The sequence below is a fragment of the Chamaea fasciata genome, unplaced genomic scaffold (genome assembly GCF_029207755.1).
Source record: "Chamaea fasciata isolate MVZ Bird 193981 ecotype frontalis unplaced genomic scaffold, bChaFas1.0.hap1 SCAF_22, whole genome shotgun sequence".
Taxonomy (NCBI): Eukaryota; Metazoa; Chordata; class Aves; order Passeriformes; family Sylviidae; genus Chamaea; species Chamaea fasciata.
This window is the reverse complement of record NW_027094107.1, coordinates 2,912,051-2,933,722: the sequence shown is the minus strand read 5'-3', so window position 1 is coordinate 2,933,722 and position 21,672 is coordinate 2,912,051. Positions and strand designations below refer to the sequence as shown.

At 51.2% G+C, this 21,672-nt stretch overlaps 1 pseudogene; it reads right to left on the bottom strand.

Annotated features, from left to right (window-relative positions):
* Window positions 1-721: 721 nt before the first annotated feature.
* Window positions 722-21,635, bottom strand: LOC136300142 (exocyst complex component 1-like; annotated as a pseudogene).
* Between the last annotated feature and the right edge of the window lie 37 nt (window positions 21,636-21,672).

Genomic DNA, 21,672 nt, shown 5'->3' with positions numbered 1-21,672 from the left:
GACAGGGAATCTTGCCTCCAGGGTTATTTTCTAACATGCAAAATAACTAAAATCATCTTTGTCCCGTGAGGCAAATATCAAGGAGTTCAAACTCTTCAGTTGTTTAGGAAGAGGGTTGTGACAGACAACATGTGAGCCCCGTGAACACCCCAAGAAACAGAAACAGCATGATGATAACTTGGTGAGTTGGTTTAGGAAGATTCCTAAGAAAGTGGGTTAAGAGCAGGCAATTCCCTGAGGGATTTGCACATTTAGATCAAAGAACTGCACATTTCTCCACTCCAGTTAAGATGTGAGTAAATCTGAGCTAAAAGCAATAAATCCATTAATATTTACAGCTCTGGACTTTCATCTGCTGGATGAAGTTCAGTGCAGAGTTGTGGAGCAGAGGTGCCTGTTGGGATACCTGGATGTGGGAACACCTCACACTCGGAGTGTCTCCATGTGGTTTAACCCTCTGGTTTAGCGCAGGCTTACTGAAATTCCAGAAGACAAAAGGAGAAAGTCCCTGGAGAGAAGACGTTTTTCCATTGGGAATGTTCTGCTGAGGAGCTGTGGCACCAGCACTCCCTTTGGTGGAAATCTGAGGCTTGGGGGGTGATTTCCTAGTGGCAAAATGGTTTCCTGGAGCAGGGAAGTTGTGGTTTGGATCTGACAACTCCACTTCCCCAAGAGAGGTTTCGTCCAGGACCAAAAAGCCGGAGGGACTTTGGGATTAAGTTCAGGGTAGGAACCCAAATATGCAGCTTGGGAATGGTTTTGTGTTCAGCTCCTCGGAGGTGTGGCTGAAGACAAGGATTCCTGAGCTGCTCCCAACATCCAGAGAGGGATTTCCCCACATGTTGGACATGGGGATGGAGTTGAAGTAGCTCAGCAAGTTCTCCCTGGTGAAGTCCAGGGCAATCTCTGCTCCCACACAGCAGCTCCTCACACTCTTGGTACTGCCGGATGAATTCCTGCACCATGGGCTGCCACACCACCTGGAAAACCAGGACCCCTGCTCCATGGGCTGCCACATCACCTGGAAAACCAGGACCCCTGCTCCATGGGCTGCCACACCACCTGGAAAACCAGGACCCCTGCTCCATGGGCTGCCACATCACCTGGAAAACCAGGACCCCTGCTCCATGGGCTGCCACACCACCTGGAAAACCAGGACCCCTCCTCCATGGGCTGCCACACCACCTGGAAAACCAGGACCCCTGCTCCATGGGCTGCCACACCACCTGGAAAACCAGGACCCCTCCTCCATGGGCTGCCACACCACCTGGAAAACCAGGACCCCTGCTCCATGGGCTGCCACACCACCTGGAAAACCAGGACCCCTGCTCCATGGGCTCCCACACCACCTGGAAAACCAGGACCCCTGCTCCATGGGCTGCCACACCACCTGGAAAACCAGGACCCCTCCTCCATGGGCTGCCACACCACCTGGAAAACCAGAGCCCCTGCTCCATGGGCTGCCACATCACCTGGAAAAGCAAACCTCAGCTCCCTCCCCTGCCCCTGCAGCCACACAGGCGCTGCAGTCCAGGATCCCAGCCATCCCAGTGTCACACCCATCCCACCCCAGCTACTGGCAGAAGGTTTTCCTCTGGGGACAGACATTTGTGAGTTGTCCTGTGGAGGGTCTCCAGGGCTCTTTTGACTTCCTTGCCAGGATATTTTTCGATGACTTTCCAGAGTTCCTGCTTGCTGTAGGGCAGCTAGAAGCTGAGCTCCTCCTCCTTCACCCCCTGAGCCACGTGTGCTTTGACCCCCTCAAAGAAACGCTGGAAAGGGAAGGAGACATTCCACGAGCCATCCTGAGGTGGATTCCTGCATCAGGGCTGACACCTGAGCACTGCCCTCAGCTCCCATGTCTAATTCAGTTGAAATTAAGAATTTAAGAATGTTTAATGAAGTATTGGAGATTTTTATCCTCCAAGAAAGCAGAGTTCAGAGAATTTCATGGTTCTCTTCCCGCCCTGCTCAACAAGCAGCATTCCTGAAAGTTGCAGGCCTGTGGAGCAATGGGAGTGCTGGAAAATCCCTCCAGTTCCTTGATGCTCCCCCCGGTTTTCTCCTCACAGAAAGTTTTGAGCCAGAGGTGGGGATGGGGGATCCCAGAACCTGCAGAGGTGTAAAGCAAAACCTGAATTTTCTCAGTTCTCCTGACATCTCTGCCAGAGCTGGACAAGGCATTCCACATCTGCTGTAAAACAAGGGAACAATCCCTTCCTTCATCCTCCTGTCTCTTCATACAGCCCAAGAATCTGTTTCGATATTCCAGCTGCAACTTGGCTGGGGAGAAATAACCTAAATCCCAAGGATTTTGAGTTCCTAAATGTATGAACTGTTTCCAAGAACCAGGAATCAGCTCCTGCATTACTTACACCTTCTCTTGGTGAAGAGAAACTGGGAGAGCTGGAGAAGGCCATGCCAGGATTTGGGGAAATCCAGGTGCCCTCGGATCCCACTCACTTTGTTGTGAGCAACAAAATGATCCTTCCCCTTGGAAAAGGGAGGATTTGGCGCCATAGCAGAGCTCAGGTAGCATGAGACACGGAGCTGATTTTCCAGCCAAGCCAACAAATGTTTGACAGCAACGACTGGAAACAAATTGGAAGTAACAGGTCCCATAAATAATTCCAGCTGAGCTCCATCTGTGAGACGTTTTAGGAAGAGGGAAGGAGCAGGGAGCCGTGGTCTTGGGAAGGAGGGAATGTCTGTTTGAGTTAGCAGAGCCAGATGCTCTTAGCTCAGTTAACGGAGCAGCCACTTGGGAAGTGTTGGATGGATCAGCCCAGGCAGCTGTGAAGAAAGAACTGGGGTCTGCCAGATGCCGGCACGCAACCGGAGTGGGAGCGGGAACAAACTGGGAACAAACTGGGAACAAGTTTCCCACCAACGCTTTGGAATTCTGTCCCCCTTGTGTCTTGGTCCACCACCTGGAAATGGGCATGAGGACAAGGCAGCAGGAAAATGAGAAAAATCCCCACATGGTTTGGATTGTCAGTAGGAGGAAGGAGTGGGAAAGGAGGGCTCATCACATGGTCTGGATACAAGGAATTTTTTTCCAGTGAGAACAAGCTGGGACAATCAATCAAACCTGCCCAGGGATGTGATAGAGTCCCACCACTGGAGCTTACGGGATGTGCCTGGACAGGGAGCTGCAGAATCTCATCCAAGCGACCTCCTCACTAAGGTTTGGACTGGATGATCCTTTGGGATCCCTTCCAGCCTGGGATTCTGTGGTGCTGCTGAGGTGGGACTGCACAGCCAAACCCAGCAGCGGTCAGGGAAGGGAACACTGGACAGGACATTCCACATCTGCTGTAAAACAAGGGAATGATCCCTTCCTTCATCCTCCTGTCTCTTCATACAGCCCAAGAACCTGTTTGGGTATTCCTGCTGCAATTTGGCTGCAGAGAAATACCCTAGATCCCAAGGATTTAGAGTTCCTAAATGTACAGACTGTTTCCGAGAAGCAGGAATGGGCTCCTGCACTATTTACATCCCTTTGCACCTTCCCTTGGTGTCTGTGCTCAGACTGGGAGAGCTGGAGGAGGCCATGCCAGGATTTGGGGAATCCCTGAGCAGAATGAAATCCAGGTGCTCTCATTTCCTGTGGCAACAAAGTAATGTAATCCCAGACTGGATTCAGGGCAGGGAGATGTGAACCCCAGTTAATCCAGAGTTTTGGGAAGAGCCCTTGCCCTCGGGGGCCCAGGCCAGGGTCCTGTACTCACCCTGAGCCTCTCCAGGCTCTGGCCCGTGTACGTGGTGATTCATTTCTCCGTGTGCTTGCCTTCCCTCTTCTCGTCCTCCAGGCAGGGATGTTCTATTGGCACAGCAGGTTGTGGATTTGGTGGGAATTTTCCAGCATCACCACATCCGTGTTCACCTCCAGGCTTGCTGAGGGCAGGCTGGAAAGGAGGGAGGGGAGCAGGTGTGGAGAGAAGCCCCTGCAGGCTCTCAGGAGGGATGTGCCTTTGGGATGGCTCACGTGAACCATCTGACCTCAGAGGGACTAATTATAACACAGATCCTGATCCCTGCCCGTGATTCCCAGCCTGACCTGCTTCCCTGCAAACATTCCCGGATCCTGGCAGGGCCGTATCCATGGATTTATCAGTGGGTCACCCCAGAGTCACCCGCAGGTGGGAGGTGCCCCTCTGCACCACCTCGTGATCTGTAGTCAGAGCTGTGACTTCTGCAGCCCCTCAGGTCCTCTCCAGGCAGGAAAACAGGATATTTCCACTGACAGGGAGTGAGGGACCCAGCTGGGACAACACAGGGATCTACTGGAAGCTCCCCATCCCGCTCTCCCAACCCCTGCCTCCCTACCAACACCCCTTGGTGTTTTAGGGGGAGTTTTTCTTGGCTCCCAAGACCTTGTAAGAGGAGTCTGATCCATGAGGAGCTCTGGCTCCATAGTGGGGCAGGAGATGTTGGAATTGGATCCAAAGCTGAGCCTCTGTGTCTATCAGCCCTGTCACCCCCAGGCCCACTCTGCTGTGACAGACGCTGCACACACTGAATTTGTCTGGTGCTCCCAGGGCCCTGCTCAGGAAAAGGGGCTTCAGGTGCAGGCAGTGCCCAGGGGACAGGCAGCTCCCACCCTGCCACACCTGGAATTTGCCTGGTGCTCCCAGGATCTTGCTCTGGCAGAGAGATTTCAGTGCCCAGGGCACAGGCAGCTCCCACCCTTCCCTGGTGGCCCAGCTGGTCACTCCTGCAGCTGCAGGGGGACATTTCCTGACAGGAACACCCAGCCTTGCTCACTGCTGCTGAAGATGCTGCTAGCCAACCTGAGCTGGGCCTTGTCCAGCTCCCCCTGGCACTGGGAATGTCCAGAACACCTCCTTGGAGAAGGCCACGAACTCCTGGGAGCAGCTGCCCAGGGCAGGATCCCCCCTCTCATCCTGCGGGGAGTCTTGACCTCCTCGATCTCCTTGCACAAGGTCCCCTGAGAATGACACAAGGACGTGGCACCCTCAGATGTGACCTCCTTTGGTGGAGCACAGGCTAGGGAACAAGGCAAGGAACTGGGTTTGGGAATGATTCTTCCATTTGCAATGTCTTCTGTGATTCCAAGGAATGTGAGATTCCTTGTTTGAGGCTGACATGGAGCTGTGCTGCTGTAGGGGCTGCCCAGGGAGGTTTGGGGTCCCCATCCCTGGAGGTGTCCAAGGAACCCCTGGAGATGGCACTCAGAGCCCTGGGCTGGTGACAAGCACCAGTGGATGGGGCACAGCTTGGATTCGGTGATCATGGAGGTCTTCTCCAGCCTCCATGATCCTGGGATTCTGTTTAGAAGGTTCTGAAAGAGGTCAAACATCACTCAGGTCTACTGGGCTTCCTCCCACGATGGACACTCACGATGCTCTTGGCCAGGAGCAACACATTCCCTGGGAGGGCGTGGAGGAAGGACGGGTGGGGAGGTGGAGGAAGAGCCCCGGGTCCCAAACACGGCGTCCCCCAAGGTCACCAGGACGTGCAGGTGAGCGAACCTTGTTGCAGATATCCAGAAATGCCCTCAGCTCCGGCTCCAGGCAGCTGAAGATCTCACTCAGCAGTTGGGTTGTGGTGTCTTCTGGCCTTACAAACCAAACCGAATCATGGAAGAGGTCAGGAATTAACTGGGAGGGGACACTTCAGCCCAGGTCCTGTCAGAGCACCCAGTGCGTCCCGTCACCCACGTACTGGCTCTGGGTCTTGGCGCCAGGAGGGTCCTCTGAAGGTGCCCTGGGCTCTCCTCCCTTAGTGGCAGATCCCCAAAGAAAGATCGGAGTGGAACTTATCAAAGGATCCCAGAGTGGTTTGGGATGGAACTCAAACCCCTGCCATGGGCAGGGACAGTTTCCACTGCCCCAGGCTGCTCCAGGCTCCATCCAGCCTGGCCTGGGACACTTGGATACTTCCAGGGATCCAGGGGCACCCACAGCTGCTCTGGAAATTCTATCCCAGCACCACCCCCACCCTCACAGGGAGGAATTCCTTCCCAATATCCCATCTAAACCCACCAAATGATGATTTGTCTGCTCTCCCTCAGGCAGGAAAATGAGCCCTGGATTTATTTCCGCTGCCTAGAGACCCCTGCTTTTCCTGGAGCTGTGAATTAAATTCCATTTAATTCTCCTCTTAAGCTTCCCACGGCTGATTCCTGGAGGATGAGAGGCCAGGAGAGCTCAGGTAGGATAATGGGTGTGCCAGGCTGGATAATGGGCCTGGAGAGGACACGGTGCTCACTCTCACCTGCAGCACCTGCAGCTCCATGGAATCGCAGCCCAGCCAGGAGAATTCCTGCAGGAATTGCTGCTCCGAGGTGCAAAGGGGCTGCAGCTCGCTCAGCACCTGCTCCAACACCTGCTTAGAAACCACCTTTGCCCTGGAAACCCTCTGGAATTCACTGGGGACACGGGAGCAGGTCCGTGTGCACCTGAGGGGACGTCGGGCAGCACAGGGAGCACGGGGTGGGGTGGGACATGGAACACCTCAGGAACCCGCAGCTCCTGTCCTTGGGTGACTTTATGACGCCTGTGTCCCCAGTCATCTGTTTGTGCTGTGCCTTGAGTTCCGTGCCTTTAGGACTGGTTCTGAGAGCGAAGCAGGGGAGCAGGAGAAGCGCCAAGTTTGTTTTTGAGAAAGCTCCCGACTCCTACACGCTCCTTCTCTGCTGTGTGCTCGGCAGAGGCTCAGGCAGGCTGCAGCACAGACATCTGCTTTGCTCTTAGTTAGTTTTAGCTGGCTGAGACAGACAAGCTCCCTGGATTGGTTTTTTTGGGTTTTTTTCCTTTTCCTTGGGACTGTTTAAAGCAACTCTGGACTGGAAAACCCAGAAGAGCTCCGGGAGCTCACACCTGCGGCCCACCGGGACCTGGACCTCGGAATTTTTCCAGCAGCCCCGTAGGGACTGGGACTGATAAGAGACTGAGAGAGCTGAGCTACACCCACGGCAAGGACTTTCTCAATTTGGCATCTCACTCCAGAAGGAGAAGTTTTCTTGTTTCATATTATTCGTTCTTTATGCTTGTGGGCACTTGGCTTGTTAAATAAATAGTTTTTTCCACTTCTCTCCGAGGAGGTTTTCCCTGGACCAGTTCTGGGGAGGGGCTGTTGGGGTTTGCTCTCCAGAGGGACCCTGTTCAGGGGTTTTCTCCCAAATTTGCCCTAAACCAGGACAGCTCCTTACCCTGCCAATGTTCCCCCCGGCTGGGGTGTCTTCCTGCCTTTCCCTGCTTCCCAGGGCTGCTGCCTGGTCCCCATCGGCTTCTCCTAAGTTTCCTGCAGACCTGCACAGGGTGTGGGATGTCAGAAATCCCATCCCTCTTGGATTCTCCATCTCCTGGAGTCCTGGGTATTTAAAGTCTTTAATGTCTCTTTGTGTCTGACCTTATGCATGAATTGATCTTTTCCTGCTGCATTCAGATAAATGAGGAATTCGGATGAAATTCCCTTTTTTTTAAATCTGCCTTCTCACCTGTTTCTTCCTATTTTTCATTATTTTTGTTTTATTAAACTGCCTTTTTATTTCATTGATTGAGGTGTTTATCCCTTTGCTGCCTTCTGCTTACTCCTGACAGCTGAGTTGTGGAAAATCCCAGGGGATAAGACAGCAGATCAGCACAGGAGCCTGCAAAAGTCTCAGGAAAATTGTTTGGTGCTTAATTTTGATTGTGAATTGCCATAAAAAAATATCCTGGGGAGGTGGGAGTGGCTTTTTCCTCAAAAAATGCCCTTTTAAAATTAAAATCTTTCACCTGGAAATAAATATATTTCTCCAACACTGGCAGTTTTACCACTGGGGCTTGGCTCGAGCGGAAAAGTTGAAAAAACCCTTTGAAAGATGCATTTAAAAATTCCTGTTATACTCCCCAAAAAGAATCAGTGGGGAAACATCCAGATATTTTCCTAGTTAATCCTAAAAATAGGAATCATTCCCTTATTCCAAAAGTTCTGGGGCAGTCAGGCCCATCAGCCACAGTATCCCAAATAACTCTATTTGAACCACTCCCTGCAGGGTTTTTTTCCCTTTGGGAGCTCCAGGCTGAGCAGGGATGAGGGATGAGCCAGTCCTGCTCACGACCCCAGCCTTGCTAAAACCAGGACTAAACTAAGGAGCTGCTTCCTAGTCTTTTCCTCACCATTACATTATAATTTCACCGGCTGGGAAGTGGCAAAACCAGGAAAAAAAATATAAATCTTCCAACAGCAAATGGGAAAGAAATTTACAAGGGAATGGGAAAATGAGAAAGGATTTAATTACTGGCTCCCAATTAATTAGAAAAAGCTCAAGGTTGCCTTCTGAACTCTCCCATAACGTAAGGGAAGGAATCAGCAAGTGGTGCCATAAATAAAATCCTCTATAAGGGCAGGGAATCAACCCAAAAAATTTACTGGGATGATCAGGAGAAGGGAAGTGGCCTGGAGACCTGCACTGGGACATTTTCCAGCAGGGATGAGGGATGTTTTCGGGCAGGTTTCCTCATGGCCTGGGCTCCATCCGTGAGCAGGACAAACGGCAGGAAAGACCTTGGATGGGGTTCCTGCAGAACCTCAGCAAAGCCAGCCCTGCCCTGCACGACAGCCCGGGAGCAGCCGGTCCTGCAGGAATGTTCCAGCAGGAGGCTCCGGGAGCCGGGAGCGCCCCGAGAGCCGGGCTGGGAATTCCGGCCGCGTCCTGGAGCCGGGAACGGGTCACCTTCCCCTGCTCTGCCCCCAGGACGGCACAGAAAGCTCGGCTGTGACACCGCCAGCCCCGGGGAAGGTGCCACAACCTCTGTGGGGACAACTTGCTAAAAATTCCCCCTTTTCTCACGAACAGGGATGTTGTTCCAATGTTCTGCTGACATCAAGGATGGGCTGAACAATCCCAGCCCAGCCTGGGGCTTCTTCCTGTCCCAGACAGGCAGGAGCTGCTCTGGAGCAGAGCAGGGACATCCCAGGACAAGGAAATTCACCCTGTCCTGCCCGTGGAGCAACCCCAGCTCCGGGCAGACACTTTGGGATGATTTCTACCAGAGCAGGAACACCTTGGAGCCCTCCAAGGATTTTCTCCTGGGGTTTAATCACTCCTGGTTTATAGAGTCACGCAGGATATAAAGACAGATAAAATACTGGAAGGAAATTCCAGTTTAACATTTATGGAAGGGGTTGGGGCAGACTGGCTGCCCCACATGCCCTGCACCACCTTTTGTTTAATTTAACAACTTTATTTCCATAAATGGTCCAGTGGTGGCCAGTGAGGCGCCATTAGGAGTATTTCGGTGAAATTTTCCCCCATTTTTTTTTTCCCCAGACTGCTGTGTAGGTGTTTGTGTCAGCCCTCCCCATCCTGCTTGGATCCCAGGGTTTGGAGGTGCCCTGTTTTCCCAGCACCGAGTGTCTTTCCCAGGGGAAGTGACGCTGGGCAGGAGGAGCTGGAGGGGCTGCTGGGGATGTTTTGGGTGTGAGGAGCCCCAAAAGTGGGAGCCACCAACCCCATTCCCTTCCTTCAGCTCCATCCCCTGGCTCGGGATCTGAGCACCCGTGATGAAGGAGGTGCAGAGCTGGAGGTGCTGACTCTGATGGACAAAACACACCAGCCTGACCTTCAAACTGGGCCAAACTGGCCTGGAAATTTCCATTACAGCCCTTTGTTTAGCTGATGGAAAATGTGACTTGTGGGCCATAAAAAAATTACCAGAGGAGACAGATCAGTTTCTCTTTTTATCTTCAGAAACACCTGACTGGAATGTTTTGAGTCAGACCCAGCGATTTTGGTGGAAATGAGCACCTTGGGACAACACGGCCCCACGGTCAGCTCAGTGTGAAATCATCCCACAAATATTGCTGTGAATTCCCTCTGTCTTCTGGGACAGGCTTCCCCCTGCAGGGAAAAGTGTCTGAGGAATCTTGCAGGAAATATGGACCAGGCGTTACAGAATCATAAAATCACGGAATGCTTTGGCTTGGGGGGGACCAAAAAATCACCTCATCCCACCCCTGCCATGGGACACCCTTTTCGTGCCCAGAATTTGAAATTCAAAGCTCACAGAACTTCTAAGTGACACTTGAATGTCTGCAAAGATACGTAGTGGCTGCATGGGAGCGTTAGAGTTTAAAGTTAGGACTCTGAATACAGTTTTCTTACCTTTTATGGGCCAGGACCTTGAACATTTTTGATGATTTGGGAGGAATTAGTGTGACTAGAGTTAACAAGGGTGGAGTAAATTGTGTTGAGGAGTGTTTTAAATTAGACTAGACTATTATTAGTAGCTTCTCATGGGAGAAGAGGCCGGGGGAGGTTATTCCCAAGGTGTCTCTGGAATATGCAAAGACATGCATTTGTGTATGGACACCTCCCACTATCCCAGGTTGCTCCAAGCCCTGTCTGAAGACAAGACATGATCTGGAACACTTCCAGGGATGGGGGGATTGTAGGGTCTTCCTGGAGCCTCCTCCAGGCTGAACAACCCCAGCGGGTCCTCACAGGAGAGGAGCTCCAGCCCTTGGAGTAGGTGAAGGCAAAGGAAGAGAAAACCTGGTGGGGTTTTTTCAGGTGATAATGATGGAGTGGGAACTCTGGGAATCTTTGAGAGGCAGGGAGAAGGCAGCTGACAAGAGGTTTTGTTTCCCAGGCTTTTCCACATCCCCCTCTCTCTCCTGTGGCTCCTTGGAACACGATCCCAGCCACCACTGGGTCATTCCTGAGCCCTGCACAGGGAAGGACACAAAAACTTTGGCTCTGAGGAGCAGCTGAACAAAACTGGGGAATTCATGGAGCTGAGGCTCTCCCAAACACTGCCTGGTGTGGAGCAGAGTTGGCTTTTCCCATCCTGCCAACTGCAGACCCAGGGAATAAAGTCCTGGACCCAGCCTGGGGAAGCCGCTTGTGCTGGAGGTGACTGTCACCAGCCCTGGGTGCCAGCAAACCCTGCCCAGCAGCACAAAGGGCAGATTTGGAATCACTCACTTCCTTTTCTTCTTCCTGACAGGGAGATTTTGCCCTGTTCATACAGGGCTTTGATTTCCCCCTCGTAGAATCTGCCAAGGTTTTGGGAATAGACCTGGAATGGGGAGAAAAGTCCAGGAAAGAGCAAAAAGGCCAAATTTGGGCATTTCAGACCTTTTACTTCAACACAATTCTGCTACCCCCCACCTCTCTGTTGGGCACTGAGCTCCAAGTTGGCCGCACATTCCCAGAAGGACTGAACTCTGGAAGCTCAGGGGTTTCATGGCTTTGGTGACATCCAGGTCCCATCAGGAATCCCCCAGCTGGACCTGTCTGTTCCCAGGGAATGGTTCACAGTGTTTGTTGAGGGTGTCAGCCACACCTTGGGGAGGTTCCTGGGCAGAACAGGGTTCACGTTCTGTGGAAGTGCAGCCCCACACCTGAGCAGGTGTCTCTACATAAGGAAAAGAGGTTTGGCTTACCTTTGCACTTGTGTGGAAGTTAAACTAGAATTTTCCACAACCTTCTCATTGTAATTGGCCCAGCACAGGAGCACGGATCAGGCTTTGGAAATGCACCTCAAAGCCAATTTCATTGGGCAAGGTGCCAAATATCCCACCGAGACCATCAAGCACTAAAAAGACCAAGGAGCTCAATCGCTTTTTTGGGCTGCCTTAGCCAGGGTAAGAGTGTTCTCTGCACTGCATTCGACTTATATGTCTTTGTTTGACTATGTTTGTTATTGTTGTCATTATTAAAACCTTTTGCTTTAACAAAGCGTGTCCAGAGAAGTTGTGCAAGATTTTATCAATGCTCCTCAGCCAGGCCATGAGGGGGGTGTGGGGCTGCAGCTCCTCGTGGTGGGGTCCATGGCTTGGGGCAGCCACAGTGCCAATGGGGTGACCAAGAGCAGGGGCCTGGGAAATGCCCTGAAGGGACAGAAATGATGGAAAAAAATTAACATTAAAGAACCTTGAAAATCTGCTGGGACGCTGTCAGGTGGGACTGGAGTGGGGCAGACGGAAAAGTTTGCTCAGGGATGTGCCCAGCCAAGGTCTGCAAATCTCCGGGGATGGAAATCCTACAGCTCCCTTCCCAGAACCACTGCTTGAAACCGAACACTGAGGATTTAAGGAAGTAGGGATTTGGGAATTGCTCCTTTTCACGGAAGGAAATCTGTGGGATTGCTGCCCACAGGAATCTTCTCCATCAAATCTTTTAAACTGCCAGATCAGTACTTGAAGGTGTTAATCGAAGGATCACAGGACTGGGGTTTATCCTGGGATTTTAGGTTGCAAACAGATCAACAAGCCCCAAAATATCATAAGAAAACCTAAACGGAAAATCTCCAGGCCTAATGACTTAAGGAATCTCACCAGAAGGATTTTGGGAGCACGGATGTTACAGTTCTGGTTTCTTTTTCTCTGCCAAGGTTAGGATGAATAACATGGAAAACAAAGATTTTGGGTTCAGACTTGGATGTTTATTATTTCTTATCTATTTACAGTATTTACAGACTCATGAGTCGTGAGCTCTTTCTAACAAGGTAGAAAACGAAGGTAAAATGGATGTATCTAACTCTTTCCAAGGTTATTTAAGCACGAATCACCCAATAACGAGGTGACACCTGTATTATTTATATTTCTGACCCACCAATGACCACCCAAGGCCCGCAGTGTGGTCCTTTTCCACCGAATCACAGAAAACCACCCAAACCCATGAAGAAGAAGGAAGAAGAAGGTGAAGAAGAAGGAAGAAGAAGCACCCAGACAACGCCCAGAATCTTCCATCTTGATTCACACACATTACTATATACTAAAATCCCAAAAATTAAGTTTCTAGAATTCCAACACATGGATTTCTCCTACATCCCTGGAAAATTAATCTGAGGACTGAGGGACAAGGGGAAGGTGTGTGGGAAGACCTCTTTGGAGAGACAATTTGGGAAAATCCTGTCACAGCGGCACCTCCTGCACTGCTGGCTTGATTTCCCCGGAATATTCCAATTTCCCAGGATTTTGAGCTGCCATGAGGAGTGAAGCCCACCTGCAGCTCGAAGATGTTGGTGATGTGGTTGATGAAGGAGTTCCCAAAGTTCTGCTTGAGGCTTTCAAACAGGAGCAGCTGCTCAGCCACCGCCTGCAGCTTCCAGTAACCTCAAGGGGGAAAAAAAAATATAGATTTTGGGATTTGAGGGGATCTCGGGGAGCTGCAGACTCACACACCTCAGAAAGCTGGGAACTCAGACAGAAGTCCTGAGATAAATCCACCCAAAAGCTGATGAAGGGGCAAAAGCTTTCCTGTGGTACCAAGGAAATACAGACAAGGAGTGGAAAATAACATTTAAAAAATAAAAATAATCCATGAGTCTGACCTCAGCCAAGGAGACACGCCCAGTCTCACCACAAGGAAAACTTGGGATTTCCTGCCAGGATCAAGTCCCTGTACATTTCCAGGGATCCAAAAACTCCCACATCCTTCATCCACAATGAACTGTTGTCTCTCCACACTGGAGCACAGACGGCACCGACCACGATTTCCAACCACAGCTTCCCCAGCTCCTTTCCGAGCTCCAAGAGGTGTTGCCCAGGCCTGGCAGGGTGATCCCGTGGGAGAAATCCCTGCTCCCTCCTCCCTGGGATAGACAGGAACATCCGTGGAGGTGGGCAGAGCCTCTGCTGCAGCCGTGCAGGCTCTGATTGCTCCGGGGCTGGGCATCAGCTGTGCTCCCTGCTCAGGGCAGCCTGGTCAGCAACAAAGCCAGAGGGGACAGCTGCAAACACCGCCAGCTCTTCATCCCTTCTCATCCCTTCTCATCCCACTGGGAATGTTTCTGCCTGGAGCAGCTGATTCCTGCCCTCAGCAGCGGCTGCTGTGTCCGCCAGGAAATCCATGGAAGTCCCCGTGAAAAACAATGTTCTGCACAGGAACAGCTGCAGTGGTGGCTGGGGAAGGCCTGGTGTTGCAAGCTCTGCCTCTAATTAGTTCATGAATTGCTGGGCAATTCCAGCATGGTATTGCCCAGCAATTAATGGAATAATTAGGGAAACATCCATTCCTGGGCACTCCCAGGTCATGATTTTTGGCTATTAAATTACTAATTGGTTTTGTCATTCCTAATCCTGCCCTGGAAAAGGACTTCCAGAGACCCCTCTGGGCCATGGTGAGGGTCCTGCACATCCCAGCTCTTATCAGTCCATCCTTACCTTATCGACACCATCCCTAATTTCCCAGCCAGAGGAGCTCCACAGCCCTTGCAGGCAATCAGAGCTTTCAGTGGTTAAAATTCCTCGGAAGTTTCTCCCAGCAGGTTCAGCAGCTGCAGATTAATGTCCTTGTGAACCCCCACACTGTGAGGAGCAGGATCTCATCCATCAGCCCCGTCCTGTTGGAAGCGGCAGGGAGTTTTCCCAGGGGATGTGATCCACCTGCTGCTTCACACTCCAGCAGCTCCTGGCAGGCCTGCAGGGTCTCCTCCACCCTGGCCACCTTGTCCATGGAGCTCATCAGCAGGGTCACCTGCTGCTCCCAGGAGATGATGGCTCCGAGGCTGGCCTGTGGGAAGCAGGAGCAGCGGGATTCGGAGCTTGGCAGGGGATGATTGTCACCACCCTGGGATCAAACGTCCTGTCCTTTGTCACAGCGTGGCTTTAGCTAAGACAAAATGAATCCGGTCATGGCAAGCCCAGTTTGGCTGACCTGGCTCGTTCTAGAAGTCCTCAGGTGGATAAGAGGGTTTGTGCAGAGACCTCAGCCAGCCATGGTCAGTGCAGAGAGCAGACATCTCACTGCTCAAGGAGCTGGGCAGGGCTCAGACTCGGACCACTCAGTGTCTAGACCTGGAGTTTTGAACTCCCTACATTAGAGAGTTGTGAACAATAAAACAGGTGTTTGTCTCATGACCAAGAGGACTCCAGTCATGATTTCTGTCTCCCACCCACGACTGTCACGTCACAGTCCTTCACCCTCCCGAGGCACAGCAGAGACCTCGTCACTCTGATGTGCAGGATGCTGGTGGAATTGCAGCTGTCCTACCTTAAAGGACTTTAACTGAAGAGCCGCTTTTAGCTTTACCAGTTGGGGATGCCAGAGGGGGTGTCAGCTCAGGGCGGGAACCACTAAGTCATGAAGACATTAAAAATGCTGCTTGCAAAGCCCTGCTGTTAACTCAGTCAGTAAGAGCCCCTGAAAAGACTTACACAAAAATAAAGCAAGGAACATCAGAGCCATTTCTTACATTTGTAGATCGCCTGATAAATGCAATAAAAAGACAATGGAAAGATGACCTGGCCTGTCTTTATCTGCTTCACAATTTTGCCTCTGTTAATGCTAATGAAGAATGTAAACAAATAGAGCTTTACCTAATCCACAACCTTCTATACATCAAATGATCAAAATTTGTAGAGAAAAAAAAAGTTCACAATATATTACAAAAACTATTGCTGCTCTTAAGGCAGCACTTCAGGCAGAAGCAAGAGATGATAAATTTGCAAATGAGGCACAGCAGAGACCTGGTGGCTGTCATGTGCAGGGTGTTGGCGGAATTGCAACTGTCCTACCTTGGCCAAATGCCACCTGCATGTCCCCAGGGCCAGGGCACGCAAAACCCTCCCCTGGGCAAGGTGTCCCCTCAGAGCACTTCCAACTGCCCCAGCAAGCAAATTCCTGTGGAGTGTCCAGGAAATTCTGGCCATGAGCAGAAAAGTCTCCATCAGTCTGGAGAGGCCACCAAGACCTGCTGGTTCTATGCAATGTGTCACTGCAGGAAGTGTCCAACCCTCTTCTCCACAAGTGGTGGAGTTCCTTGAGGACCTGGTGTCCACCCCACAGGATTTCAGAGAAATATGGAATGGGTTAAACGGGACCTTAAAGCTCTTCTGATTCCAACCCATGGGCAGAGACACCTCCCACTGTCCCAGGCTGCTCCCAGCCCCAGTGTCCAGCCTGGCCTTGGGCACTGCCAGGGATCCAGGGGCAGCCACAGCTGCTCTGGGAATTCCATCCCCACCCTCCCAGGGAACAATTCCTGCCCAATCTCCCATCCAGCCCTGCCCCCTGGCAGTGGGAAGCCATTCCCTGTGTCCTGTCCCTCCATCCCTTGTCCCCAGTCCCTCTCCAGCTCTCCTGGAGCCCCTCCAGGCCCTGCCAGGAGCTCTAAGATCCCCTCTCCAGGTGGACACCCCCAGCTCTCCCAGCCTCTCTAACCATGGATACTCATCTCCAAAAGCACCAGCAATGCTCCAAATTCTGCCACACCCCACCCCACCCCACCCCACCCCACCCCACCCCATCCCATCCCATCCCATCCCATCCCATCCCATCCCATCCCATCCCATCCCATCCCATCCCATCACATCCCATCCCACCCCACCAGCTCTGTCCAGAGCTTCCCATTTATTAATTGTTCTTTAATTAGAGCCAGAAGCCTCCCCCAAGCCTGTCCCCATTGTCAGCACAGGGAGCATCCCCAGTGACACTGATGGGACAGTGCTGCTGGAAGGGGTTCTCCAGAGGCTCCAGGAAAAGGGATACAGTCCAGCTGCAGGCAGCACAGAGCTGCTGGGAGCTGCCTGCAGTTCCACATGTGTTGGGATCCTGGAATTCTGGAGGAATATCGATGTCCAAATCAGAGCCTTTGGCCTCCCGGTGTCCCAGCCGTGCCGTCCTTCCCTTTGGAGAAATCAACTTTTCCTTGCTGCCAGTGCAGGGATTTCTGTGATTCCCAGAACAGCTGGCTTAGAGGAGGGTGATTAATATGGGAGAGAAAGCCAAGGTGTTATCACTGGGGTGTGGGGAAAACATTTAAATGGATGCATGTGCTGCTCTAACTTGCTGGGATTAATAACATTTAATATTGGAGATTAAGGCTCGGAAATGGAAATGCTCATTAATTAATTTGTATTAGTGGGAAGTCACATTTATTCATTACAGGGCATTAAAATAATGTATTCAACGGTGCCTTTCATCTCAAAAAACTTAATAAAGATGTATTTGTCGCTCTCCCAGGGTGTTTTACAGCTGGGAACAGTCACAAAGTGCCCGAATTCCTCGCCAGGAGCTGGCAGGAACAAACCTCAGGAGTTTGGGCTTCCAGATTAACTTCCAAGTGTAATAAATCAGATATGGGAATACAGCAAACTCTGCAGCTAATGGAGGTTGGATTTAGGGTTTGTGGTTTCTTGTGTGGTTAAGGATATTTCCTTTGGCTTATTTTTTCCCTTTTTTCCTCAGTTACCAACCATAAAATCCCAGATATTTTAGCAGAAGGTAAATGCTGGAGGCAGCTTTACCAGCTTATTTGTTCCAGAACTTAAAGGAGAGATTTTCTCTGCAGAAATGCAATAAGTCACAGCAACCCAAATGGAGTCAGTAAAGCTCAGTAGCCAAAAATCATGGAATGGTTGGGGTTGGAAAGAACCTTAAAGCCCATCCAGTTCCATCCACTCAGGGATGGGAGCCAGGGATGCTGAAGGATCCTCTTGCAGGGGACTCTTGAGCTCCTCAGTTTCATTTTCTCCCTTTCCCTTCCAAATCCATGGAAAACCACAGAATCCTGGAATGGTTTGGGATGGAAGATACCTTAAAGCCTCTTTTGTTCCAACACCTTCCACTATCCCAGGCTGCTCCCCAGTGTCCAACCTGGCCTTGGGCACTGCCAGGAGTCCAGGGACAGCCACAGCTGCTCTGGGCACCCTGTGCCAGGCTCTCCCCAGCCTCCCAGGGAATCCTGGAAACACCCAGTGCCTTTTCTATTGGCCCTTCCACAGGTTTATATTTTCCTTTTCAATGTCCTTCCAGCTCTGTTTCATTTTTCTCCCCTTTTCCTTCTCCCTGGGTCCTGCTTTTCCCTCTGGAGGGACCCCTTTTGTCCCTTTCCCTTCCTCAGCCAGCCCCAGAGCACCCCACACCCCAGCGCCCCACAGTCAGACCCTTCCCTACCTTTCCTCCTGGAATTTCTCCCAGATCTCACCATTTCCCAGAGCAAAGGGAAGTGTCACATTTTAGCTTCTTTTTTTTTTTTGCCAGAGTTGTGATTGAATGCACCAGACAGTATTTCTTGTTCAGACTCAGATGTTTATTAGTTCTTATCTATGTTACAGTCTCACAAACCATGAGTTCTACAGCACTTCAAGCTAACAAACTAAAAATGGCCCCAATCTCTCTCTCTTTAAGGCCTTTTAAGAATAAACTGTCCAATTAAGAAATGACACCTCGATTATTTTGACTTTTAACCCAATAACCAACCACCCGTGGCCCACAATGAGGATTTTTCTATCCAATTACAAAACACCACCCAGACCCATGAAGAAGAAGGTGAAAAAAAAGGACTCAGCCTCCACCCTAAATCCTCCATCTTGGTTTATATATATTACTATAGTCTAAAACCTTTAAGTTTTCCACCCTGTGCTATCACACACTTCTATTCAAACTCCACACCCACAATCCCAGTGTTGTCTCTCAATTTTGGGAGCCTTTTCCATGGCCTCAGGTCAAATGCAGTGTTTGCTTGGGGGGGGGTCAGTGTCTGGCAGCACAGAACATCTAAAATTCTCAGGGTTCCAACAGGGAAGAGCTGCTGATGCCCAGAGACTCCTTCCCTCCTTCCCGGCACCCCTGTGTCTCCATACCTCCTCCAGGCCCTGCAGCTCCCGGCCCAGCTGCTCTCTGAAGGCCGCGGAGCTGCTCAGCAGGAGCTCGTGCTCCTTCCTCAGCTCCAGCACGTCTGCGGCTTCCTCTGGAGCCACCTCCTGGTTTGGGCTCAGCTCCTCCTGGAGCTCAGCGTCCACCTGCTCCCTCCCGTCCTCCCAGGGCATCCCTGTGGGATGTGGGGATGTGTGGAGGCTGTTAAATCAGACAGTAATATGAACACGCTCCCCTGCCGGACAGGATATAAACACAACTCCCTAAGGGAGTGTCTTGGTTTAGGAAGACCGGTCTCTGCCAGGTAAAGCTGGAGCTTCCCTTGGAATGGAGAATGTAAACCCCCTCCCTCCAAGTTATCATAATTTTGCAATTAAGGGGCTTTTGGGCAAAGACATGGGAATAGGAATACCAGTTCTTTACTAGGAATATTTAAAATACAAATGTAGTGCTACAAAAAACAAACAGACAAAAATCCTAGAAATCCTGACAGTCAGAATTTGACCTGACCCCCTGTTGGTCGGGGTGTTGGTGTCAGCCCAATCCAGTCCTCCTGCAGTGCCAGATGTGGTTCTGCTGGAGCAGAGATGATCCTGGAGAAGGCTCCAGTGGTGCTGAGATGGGTCCGGGCTCCCTCTGGGAATCCAGTGCACACAGGCTGTGCTGCTGTTCTGGATCCCAGCTTTGATCCAGGCGGGAATGCTGGGCTCCTCCCCCTGGGTGGAGCCTCTCCCCATGGGATGATGGGATTGTATCAGCCCTGCAGTGAGCCTGGACGGCCCATGGACAGCAGAGATCCCCTGGAGGGAGGATGGGTCCTGGAAGGGATAAAGAACACGGCCCCAGCTGGTTTGAACAGCTGCCCATTAACAGAAGACACCCACCCCCTCCCGCCCAGAGTTATGAGGAAGAAAAGATTACACAAGAAATAAAGAAAAGGTTACACAAGAGAAAAACACCTCCCCCACCAGCTTCAACAGACAGCAAAGAGAATACACAGTTTTGGTTACACATTGCAACCCAAGACAGGGAGAAACCCTGGCAGGCAGCTCTTGCTGTCATGGTGAGGAAACATGCTCCCCCCATGAGGCTTTGCAACAGCTATGCAAATCTTTTGTACCCCCATTGGCCCTTCCTCTTTGCTTCCCCCCTAATCCCTTTGCTGATTGGTCCTTCCCTTGATCCCTCAGTTGATTGGTTGTCCCCTGAAGCCCTCAGCCGATTGGCTCAGATGTTTTACCCCACCTCCTGCCGTCCCTATATAAACACCAGTTCCCTGAGGCACTTTGGCCTGGGGGAAGCTGCACTCCTCCAGGCTAGACGCTGAAAAAAACCTCCTGTGGAACTCCATACGAAGGCTCTGACTCTTCCTTCAGCGTCACCCCAAAGAGCTGATTTCACTGAAGAGTTTGAAATCATTCAGCAGGCAGCAAACGTACCCGTGCCTCTGGGACGAACTTCTAAAGACACTTCCCCAGGAAGGTCAGGGCACTGTGACCACCACCTGCCATGACAGGGATGGCCAGAGCCTTTTGGTGAGGTCATTTTAGCTGCCCTGCTCAAATCGGGGCCCACTGAGACCGAGGGATGAGCCCGACAGCCAGAATAGGATCACGGAATAGGGCAAAGAAAGATGGATGTGGGATAAAGGGTCAGCTTTGCAAGAGGGACAAAACGGACATGGGGGTTGGGTTGGGATTTTCCTTGCTCTTGTCTCCAGGATTGTGTGCTGGGCCACTCTGATGTGTCACACAAAGCTGGGACACGTTCCAGAGGTGAAGGAACTCCTAGATTTAAATTAAAAACTCCTCTAATTTAATTTAGACACAGAGGAAAAAGGGTTTGATGATGAGCATGGGGAGGCCCTGGCACCCTTTCCCAGAGAAGCTGTGGCTGCCCCTGGATCCCTGGCAGTGTCCAAGGCCAGGTTGGATGGGGCTTGGAGCGCCCTGGGACAGTAGAAAGTGTCCTTGTCCGTGGTCCTTAAGGTCTCCTCCAACCCAAACCCGAGTGTTTCTATGAAATGGACTGAAAGTCGTCTGTTGTAGAGTTAAATATACATATAAATAATATATATAAAAAACCAGATCAATTACATATATAAAAAAAACATTGTATATTCACAATTGTATTTATTTCTTGATGAGGGGATGTCACCAGGCTCCTGCCCTGGTGTTACCAGCCCTCACCTCCCCAAACCAGGTCCAGAGATTCCTGGGAATGAGATAAATTGGTTTTATTCCCAGTCTGGCTGCGTGTATCCGTGGGCAGTGGATAAATCCATGGCTGTGCATCCAGACACCCAACGCCAGCTCCTGCTGCTGCCCTCAGCAGGTACCACCTCACCCTGTCCCACCACCAGTTTACTGCCTGAATTTATTCACCTTTCACTGATGGGGACTGCAAAAAACTCCGAGTGCTCCGAGTGTGACAAGGCCATTAATTAATTAATTCATTAATTGCCTTCCACTGCACCCGAGGGGACAGCACAGGTTCAGCCTCCACAAACATCCGAGGAAGGTTTTCTTCTCCTCCAAGCTCCTGAAGGTCCACTTGTAAAGCTTCTCCAAGTGAAGCTCAAAGTCCAGGCTTGCCAAGATATCCACAGGTAATTAACACATTAATTAACAAGGTTCTGCCAGTCCTGGTTCAGCACTGCTCATTTAATTCCACCTTATAAAACCCCTTCACCTTTTCCTGCAGTTTTGGGGGATGAGTGATGAGTTTTGACAGCGGCCTGTGGCAGATGCTTGGGATCAAAAGCATTCCAAGGGCAAGCCCGGAGTTCTGGTGCCTTCAGGATTCCCTGGCAGTTTCCAGAATCCCATGATCCAGCAGCTCCCTGAGCTGGAGGTTGGATGCACAGCCCTGTGTTTAACAGCCCTTGAAGGAGCTGCTGTCCCTGCTCTCCTCTAATGGTTTTTGGGATTATTCAGAGCGTTGGCACTTCCAGCATCCTGTGGGAATGAGCTCAGAAGTGCTGAGTGGGAAAGGGTGAGCAACTGGAGGTAAGAATTTGGGATAAATCCAGCACCCACCCCACCCCCACTGCAGATATTCCCTCTGCAATCCCCATCCCGCTGAAATCTCAAAGCTCTCTTCACTCCAGAGTG